Below are 9,242 nucleotides of genomic sequence, written 5' to 3'. Positions count from 1 at the left end.
CCTCAACCCTTCTGCCTTCCTCCCTTCTTTCATCTCCCTGCCTCTTCCTGTACCATATAACCCTTTTCCCTTTCCCCCTTCTTCCCCTGTCAATCTTCAAGCCTCTCACTGTATAATACAACCCTTTCCCTTTCTCCCTTCTTCCCCTGTCGATCTTCAAGCCTCTCCCTGCCGCTCCATTGCCCCTTAACCCTTCCTCTTTTTTCCCTTCCCTGTCGATCTTCAAGCCTTTCCCTGTTTTTCCCCATACAATATAACCCTTCTCCCTTTCTCCCTCTTTCCCTGTCAATCTCAATGTCTTTCCTGTTTCTCCCTTACTCCTTTTCTTTCTCAATTTTCCCTTCATCCCCAGACGATCTTCTTGTCTCTCTCTGCCACTCCCTCTGCCCGTCTTCCTATTTTCTGGTGCTCTTCCTCCTTCGATCTTCCTCTGTTTTATCACCTACTCTCCTCTTACCCTTTACTGCACTCTTTGTTTCTCTTCACTTCTATTCCTTTCAGCTGTCTTCATCTTCTCTTCGTTACCTTTTAACTCCCATTTATGTTTCCTGTTTCTCATTTTGTTCACACTCGTCATATTCTTTCCTCCATCTCTAACATGCTACCCAGTTTTCTTTTTTTTTTTCTTGTCTTATTTTCCTTCTTCCCTCGATATTTTCATCCTCGCTCCTTCCCTCCCTCCTTCCCTTTCTTCATCTTCTTCCTCCTCCTCTTCCTCCTCCTCACACCTGCGCTCAACGTCGCACCTGCCACCCAACCAAACTTACGATGAGGCAGAAGGAAGGAAACCAAAAGAAAAAAAAATGAGGAAGAGGAAAACGAAAAGGGAAAAATGAGGAAAAAATGAAAAATAAGAAAAATATAGCGGCGAGTATTGAATGGCGTCTTCTAATTAATGGTCGGGAAATAAATGGAAACAAATGAAGGGAGAGGAAAGTAAAAGTTTTGGAATTTTTTATTTTTTTTTTATTTTTTATTTTTTAGGAGTGGTTCAAGAAAGGAGTGTTTTTTGGGGGGATGAGGAGGTGGGGGGCAGAGAGAGAGAGAGAGAGAGAGAGGGGGGGGGGGTTGCTGGGGACCTCCTGATGTGGTGCTTCGACATGTTATCACAAGTCCAGACATGAATTTTTAACGTGGAAATTTGAGATTGACTTGAGGAGGAGGAGAAGGACGCGGATAGGGAAAAGAAGTCAGGAAGTACGTTTAGAGGAAGAGGAAGAGGAAGAGGAAAAGAAGAAACGGAGGGAGGAAGAATACTGGAAGAAATAGGAGAAGGATGAGGAAGAGGAAGGAAGGAAAGAGAAAAGGTGAATAGAATGGATAACTAAGATTTTTGAGGAAGGAAGAAAAAGATGATAGGCAGATAGTAAGAAGGATAACTACCTAGAATGGATAGCTAAAGGATTAAAAGATACAGAGATAGGGATAGGTAGATAGAAAGAAGAATAACTACAACGAATAGATAAGGAACTGAAGGAGAAGGCGAAGGAGAAGATGGAGGAAGAGGAAAGGCAAAATAAGGAAAAAGGAGGAAACGGAGACGCAAGAAACTAACTCCCGGCAAAGCAAGAAAAAAGTCGTGGAATCTGCGGCCCTTCCCGATGAGTCCTTTGAGCGCACGCGGCCCATCAGGAGACTTTAAATGAGCCGCGATATTTTTGTTGAAGACTTTCCCGAGACAATCATAAAGGCGGATCAGGCAGCGGCGACCCCGGCCAGACAGACAGAGAGACAGACAGACAGACAGATACATATATAGATAGATAGACGGACAGATAGGTAGATAGTGAAAGGAGAATAGATTATAGAGATAGCGAGATGGGTACACAGATAGATAGTTAGATTAGGGGTTGATAAATAAATAAGTAGGCTTCGTATTTAGACTCATAGACCGTTAAGAGTAAATAGAAAGATAGATAAACAGATAGATAGAATAGATAGGAAGATAGGAAGGTTAGGAAGATAGTTTCAAATGATAGAAAGATAGATAAATGTGAAGGTAGACCAACCCCATCAACCCTCTCTCCCTCCCCCTCCCCGCTCCTCAACCCCCCCAGATCACCCCGTCTCCTCATTCCTTTTAACCGCGAATCGTGACTTGAAAAAAATATATATAAAGAATCACCGTAGAACATACCCAGAACAGAAGTCAAGCCTCTCTAAATAAGGTACAATCTACGGCGACAAAGTGACAGACTGATACTATACCAAGAACGTGAAAATGAATACGAGAGAGAAACACTTGACACACACAAACACAGACATATACACACAAACACAAAAAGGGCATAGTGTCTGAGCCTGTTTGTGGCGGGCGTGGACCCAAGCAAGAGATTCGATACACCACAGCTAAACCACGCACCGACCTCGACTCTCACCCCCTCTCCCTCTCCCTGTCTCTCCCTCTCCCTCCCGCCATCAGTAGTGTGGGAAGCGATGGTGACGAGATGGTGTTCATGGTTAACTTGTCTGGGCAGGGAAGTGTCTTGATGGTGGTTATGGTGGCTTTGAGGCGACGTAGGAGAGATATGTTGTGCCTCTGATGATGTAATGTGTTAGAAACGAGGGCGACAATAGTTTGAGGTAGAAAAAGCTATACAGAAGAAGAGATGATTAGTTTGATGTATGAGAAACGAAGGGATAGGGATGTTTTAGGGCAGAAAATGCTGTACAGGAGAAAAGAAAGTTAGTAAACGTAGATAAAAATTAGAGAATCATATTTAGGGGCAGACAGAGGAATGCAAAACAAAAGAAAGTTAGTTTAAATGTATCAAAACAAAGACGATGAAGCTAAACGGTAAATAAAGAAGAATAGAGCAAGAGAATGAGAAAGAAAAGGTTACTTATGTGGGTTTAGAGTGGAGTAAATAACCGGATAAATAAAGGAAAGAGTGGAGAATACAAAACGGAAACTGATAGAGAAACGTTAGAGATTTAGGAGAGAGGAGGAACAAGGGAATATACACCCTTTCCAACTTTCAATCAAGCAGACTCGTTCCCAACATGTCCTAACCGAGGCCTGAAGTGGAGGTAACAGACAGAACACATAAATATTCCTCAGTTACCCCTCCCAACAGTTCATAAGCGACATCTCTCTCTTTCTCTCCCTTTCTCTCGCCTCCCCTCTAACCTCCCCTCTCCCCTTGGTATACTGATGGCTGCTCCGTTTCTCTCTTCCTCTTCTCTCCCTGTTATCTCTTTCCCGCTTCTCTTTTTCTCTATTCTCTCTTTCTTTTTTTTTTTCTTTTTCTTTTTTTTTCATTTTTTTTTTCATGGTTTGCTGGTAAGTGTTTGGGTTCTCTCTCTCTCTCTCTCTCTCTCTCTCTCTCTCTCTCTCTCTCTCTCTCTCTCTCTCTCTCTCTCTCTCTCTCTCTCTCTCTCTCTCTCTCTCTCTCTCTCTCTCTCTCTCTCTCTCTCTCTCTCTCTCTTTTCCTTGCTAGTGACAGGCCTCCTCCTCTCTTCCTCCTCCTCCTCCTCCTCCTCCTCCTTTCCCCTTGCTTCTCTTATTTACCTTCTCCTCTCTTATATCTTCCCCCTCCTCCTCCTCCTCCTCCTCCTCCCTTGGTAGTGACAGGCACTTTCTTCTCCCGATCCTCTTCCTCCTCCTCCTTCTCCTCTTCGCCTTTTCCCTCCTTTTTTCTTTTCCATCTTCTCCCTTCTTCCTCGACAAAAAATGTCCTTCCTATCTACCTATCATTCTCCCTATCTCTTATTTCTCTCAACTTCTCTACTCCCGATTTTCTTTACCTCCTTTGTCTCCCCTCCTATCACTCTCCCTCTCCCTCTCTCCCTCTCTCTCCCCACGGACTGATATGGGAGGGAAATGGGTGTCCGTTACTGTATATATTACCAAGGCAATGTTCATCTTCCTTTTTCCATGTTTTTTGGTTCACCTGTAAGATTAGACGACAGGTGAGCGTGTGAAAAGTAACAGGTAACGGAGGAGGAGGAGGAGAAGAAGAAGGAGGAGGAAGAGGAAGAAGAGGAGGGCTTGATATGTAGCAGAAACCATTAGCACCGTTTTTTTTTTTTTTTTTTTTTTTTTGTGTGTGTGTGTTCGTTCGTTCGTTCGTTCCCGTTTTCTCACCCTACTGTAATTCTATCAGCTTCGTGGTCACCCTCTCTTCATCATATTCTCTCTCTCTCTCTCTCTCTCTCTCTCTCTCTCTCTCTCTCTCTCTCTCTCTCTCTCTCTCTCTCTCTCTCTCTCTCTCTCTCTCTCTTCCCCTCGTCCCCTTCCTGTCCTGTCTTTCATCTGTCACTGATTATTGCTTTTCGTTACGCGTTCGTCTGTCTGTTTAATTACCGCCCACCTGAGAGAGACAGGTGCGAGGGGCTCTGTTCCGGATGCTGTTTGTTTTCCTGTTTTTTCTTTCATTTCTTTGTTTTCTTTGTTCGTTTTCTTTTCTTTGTTGAGCTGTTGTTGAGGGATGATTTTGATTGGTTTGGGTGGTTGTTTTCTTTGTTTTCTTGTTTTTTGTCTTTTGTTTTGTTCTTTTGTTTTAATCGCTATCTTTTTACCTTATCTTGTTTTACTTAATTTAATCTCACCTTACCTTACCTTTCCTTACCTTACCTTACCGTACCTTACCTTACCTAACGCTACCTTACTTTACCTAAACTTACCTGGATTTCCCTTACCTAACCTGTTATTGTAATGCGATTTACTCCATTTACACCCCCTCTATTCCTCTCTCTCTTCCTTGCGTGTATCACTAGATGGGGGAAGATTGATTGGTCACGGAAGGACTGGAAGGGAAAAAAATAAGGGAGGGAGGAAACTGCGTAGGAGGGAAAACATTCTCCCAAACATTCCTCCACTTGAGAAGAATGACTTGGGGAGGAATTTCAGTAGATGACTTTTCTCTCCTCCTCCTCCTCCCTACCGCACGCTTCCCTTCCCTTCCCCTCTGTGTATATATTTTCCCCTCGTCCACAATTCGCTACTCAATCACTAATTTATTCGCCTCTCTGTCCTGTTTCCCCCTCATAAGAAATTCCTACTTCCCTTTCATGTGAGTCTCTCCCCTCACACTCTTTTTTCCCTCTCTTTCCCTCTTTAGTCTGTTTGTTACCTATCCTCCCTCCCTTCCCTCCCTCTCCTCCTCTGTCTCTCTCTCTATCTTCCCTCGTCTTTCTCTCCTCCTCTCCCTTCAGTCTTCTTCCTCCTCTTTAAATTGTTTGTTACGTTTCATCACCCTCTCCCCTCTCCCCTCTCTCCTCCTCTTCTTTCCTCTTCTTTCCTCTTCCTCTCCCTTCCATTCCCTTTCATTCCTCTCTTCCTCCTCCTTACATCTTTCCAGTATCCTTCTCTCCTTGTCCCATCTTTCCCCCTCTTTCTTCCTCTTCTTTTCCCTTCCATTCCCTTTCATTCCTCTCTTCCTCCTCCTTACATCTTTCCAGTATCCTTCTCTCCTTGTCCCACCTTTCCTCCTCTTTCTTCCTCTTCCTTTCCCTTCCATTCCCTTCCATTCCTCTCTTCCTCCTCCTTACATCTTTCCAGTATCCTCCTCTCCTTGTCCGACCTTTTCCCCTTCCTTCCTCCTCTTCCTTTCCTGCAACCCTCAACTCCCCTCTTACTCTCCCTTTCTTCTACCCTTCTACCCTTTCCTCCTTGGACTGTTTTGTAGCTGTCATCCCTTCCCCTTCAGCCCTCCATTCCCTTTTCCCTTCCATCCCTACCTTCATCCCCTTCTCTCACCCTTCTTCCCTTCCTCCCTCTCCTTCCTTCCCTTCCCCTTCCTCTTTCTCTCGCTCCCTATACCCATGCCCTTCCCCCCTTCCCTCCTCCCTAATGACCGTCAGTACTTGGGCGTCGCGACAGGCGTGCGGGAGGCTGTAAACACGTCAGGCGGCACCGCGGATCACCGAGGCTTGGCACTGTCTCCGTCAGGGCCTCGTTATGACACCCCCGCCCCCCTACGACCCCCTCCCCCTCCCCCAACACCCCCTCCTGATCGTCGCCTCACCCCTCACCCTCTGCCCCTGCTCCTCCTCCTCCTCCTCCTCCTCCTTCTCCTCTTCCTCCAACAGTCAGTGCCAAGCGGGTGACAATGAAGCAAGGGCCAGTGTTAGATTGTGTGTGCGTGCGTGTATATGTGTATGTGTGTGTGTGTGTGTGTGTGTGTGTGTGTCTGGCTGACGTCACCCGCCATATTGTTTTGTTCCCATCACTCTCTCTCTCTCTCTCTCTCTCTCTCTCTCTCTCTCTCTCTCTCTCTCTCTCTCTCTCTCTCTGGCATCGTGGTTGGGGTGTTCTGTTACCTGCTTCTGGCGCTGGCACTCTCTCTCTCTCTCTCTCTCTCTCTCTCTCTCTCTCTCTCTCTCTCTCTCTCTCTCTCTCTCTCTCTCTCTCTCTCTCTCTCTCTCTCTCTCTCTCTCTCTCTCTCTCTCTCTCTCTCTCTCTCTCTCTCTCTCTCTCTCTCTCTCTCGCTTCTGGCACTTCCGTCTGAGGAGAGGCAAGACTCGGGTTGACCTTGTTGTTGTTGTTGTTGTTTTCTTGTGGTTCTCCTTGGCCTGTGTTCTCCGGGTCTTATGTTTTCTTTTTTTATTGTCTCGCTTTTGTCTTCTTTGTTGTGTTGTGTCGCGAGTGTTTATTGCCGCGGAGATGAAAGGCTTGGAGATTGTGGGATTTTCTTCTTCTGTTTTCTATTGTTTTCTTTTTTTTCTCTTTTCTTTCCTTTTTTATCTCTTTTTTTTGTTTGTTTTTCTTTTGTCATTTTTTTGCTCTTCTTGTTTTCCTTCTTCTCTTTTTTGTTTTGCTTTTTTTCTTTTCTTTTTCGTGTTTTTTCTCCTTTTTTTCTTTTGTTTTTCTTCTTTTCCCGTTTCTTTTTGTTTTTTGCTTTTTTCTCTTTTTTCCTTCTTTTTATCCTCTTTTGCTTCCTTTTTTTCTCTTCTCATGTTTTCCTTTATTTCTCCTCTTTTGTTTTCCTTTTCTTCTCTTTTGTTTTCCTCTTGTTTTGTTTTCCTTTTTTTCTCTTGCCTTTTATTTTCCTATTTTCTCTTATTTTATATTCCTTTTCTTCTTTTTTGTTTTCCTCTCTTATTTTGTTTTCCTTTTATTCCTCTTTCCTCTTTCCCTTTTGTTTTCCTGTTTTCTCTTATTTTATTTTCCTTTTCTTTCTCTCTCTCTCTCTCTCTCTCTCTCTCTCTCTCTCTCTCTCTCTCTCTCTCTCTCTCTCTCTCTCTCTCTCTCTCTCTCTCTCTCTCTCTCTCTCTCTCTCTTTTACCTGGAAGATGGATGGACCTCCTCTGCACACCTCAGAGCCTTCCTTCCTTCCCCCCATATCTCTTTCTCTCCCTCTCTCTTCCCTCCCTCTCTCCTCCCCTTTCCCTCCATTCCATTAGCACCTCTTATCTTTTATCTCCCTCCCCTTACACACACACACACACACACACACACACACACACACACAACTAGGAACCAAGCAAGTTAGATAATTAATTATAGTTTGATACAAGAATATGCTACTCCCCTTGTGTGTGTGTGTGTGTGTGTGTGTGTGTGAGGGACATCGCCAGCGGGCCGCAAGCAGAGTAAGCAGCGGGAGATGAGTTTCCAAGCCGTTTCGTAACTTGCTATCACGGCTTGGTTCTCGGAGCAAACTTACCTACCTCGCCTCTCTGCTACACTTCTGCCTCCTCCTCCTCCTCCTCTTCCTCTCCATCATCTCCTTATCTCCATCTTCCTGTCCTTCATAATCTTCTTCCAGGCCTCTAACTCTTTATTTTCTCCACTTTCTCACTCATCCACTTCTTTTTATCTTCATTTTCCATCTTCCTCTCTGTCTTTCCTTTATTTTGTTGTTTTTTCTCTCCACTTTTCCATTCTTACAATCTTCCATTCCCTCCTTCTTCCATTTTTCCTCTTCTCTCTTCCACCCCGATTCCCACTCACACTTTTCCTCCTTTCTCCACTTCTAACCCCTTCCCATTTCCTTTCCATCTCTCCATTTCTCCATTCTTCCAAGCCTCGTCTCTCCCTCCTTTCCTCCATGTTCCTCCTCTCTCCACTGCTTTTTTTTTATTTCCATCCTCTTGTTCCTCCATCCATTACAGCTGACCCCTCCCTTTTTCCCTATCTTTTTCCCTCCCTTTTCCCTCTTTCCCCCTTCCTTTTTTCCTCCAGTTGCCTCCTAGCTCCACCTCCCTGTATTTCCGGCCTCTCCATACCTCCATATAAATCCCAAATCTGACCTCTCACCCTTTTTCCCTCCCTCTCCTCCCTCCCTTTCCTCCTCCCTATATTTTCCCCCTCTCTCAACTCCACCCTTATTTCCATCGTCTGTCTGTTACTCTATTCCCTACAGCTGACTCCTCTCCATTTTTCCTCCTTTTCCCCTCTCCTCCCTTTTCTCCCTTTCCTCCCTTTTCCTCCCTTCCCTCCTTTTCTTCTCCCCTTTTCCTCCACCCATATTATTTTCCAGCGTCTCTCTTCTTCTGTACCATATAGCTGACCTCTCTCCCCTTTTCCTCCCATACTCTCTTCTCCCTCCCTTCCCTCTCTCCCTCCCTCCCTTTTTCCTCCCCTCGGGCGTGAATATGCATGGAGAAAATTCCTGACGCGCGGCGCAAAACTTCATAATGAAAGTTTTGTGATGACCCGAAAAAAATGTTGATTATTAAGGCCGCGCGATTTAGATTGAAATTATTAAAGAAAAAAAGCATCACAACAGCAGCGGCCGCCCCCAAGGTGTTAATTTGCGTCCACCTCTTGTGATGACTGTCTCTTTCATGTTGTATACCTGTACCCCCCCCCCCCCTCTCCTCTCCCTCCTACTCCTGCTGCCCCGTCCCTCCCTCCTCCTTGCCTTACAGATCTAACTTAACTTTATCTAATCTAAGCTGACCTAACCTAATTTTACCTTACATAATCTTTTCCTAATCTTACTTATTTTACCCAAGCTAACCTGACTTACTTTACTTTAATCTTTACCTTATCTAACCTTCCTAATCTAACCTGCCTATCTAACAGGATTGACAATTATTAAATCAAATTGGTTTGACTAAAAGTATTCCATAAGTTAAATGATGTGCTCCAAAGATGGTAAAGTAAAACAACCTATTCATGTACAATGATTCATTTATTCTCTTCAAGGTATATACCCAAAAAATCCTACATTACTATAAATTTGTAAGTAGGAACTGACAACTGAGATCAATTAATCCTTGAAATATGTTTGAGTAATAAAGTAGGTTTATCCTGGAGAAGAGATGTCATATTTATGTTGCCTAATCTATGT

The sequence above is a fragment of the Eriocheir sinensis genome, chromosome 33, assembly GCF_024679095.1.
Source record: "Eriocheir sinensis breed Jianghai 21 chromosome 33, ASM2467909v1, whole genome shotgun sequence".
NCBI lineage: Eukaryota > Metazoa > Arthropoda > Malacostraca > Decapoda > Varunidae > Eriocheir > Eriocheir sinensis.
Note: the sequence above shows the minus strand (reverse complement) of the source record.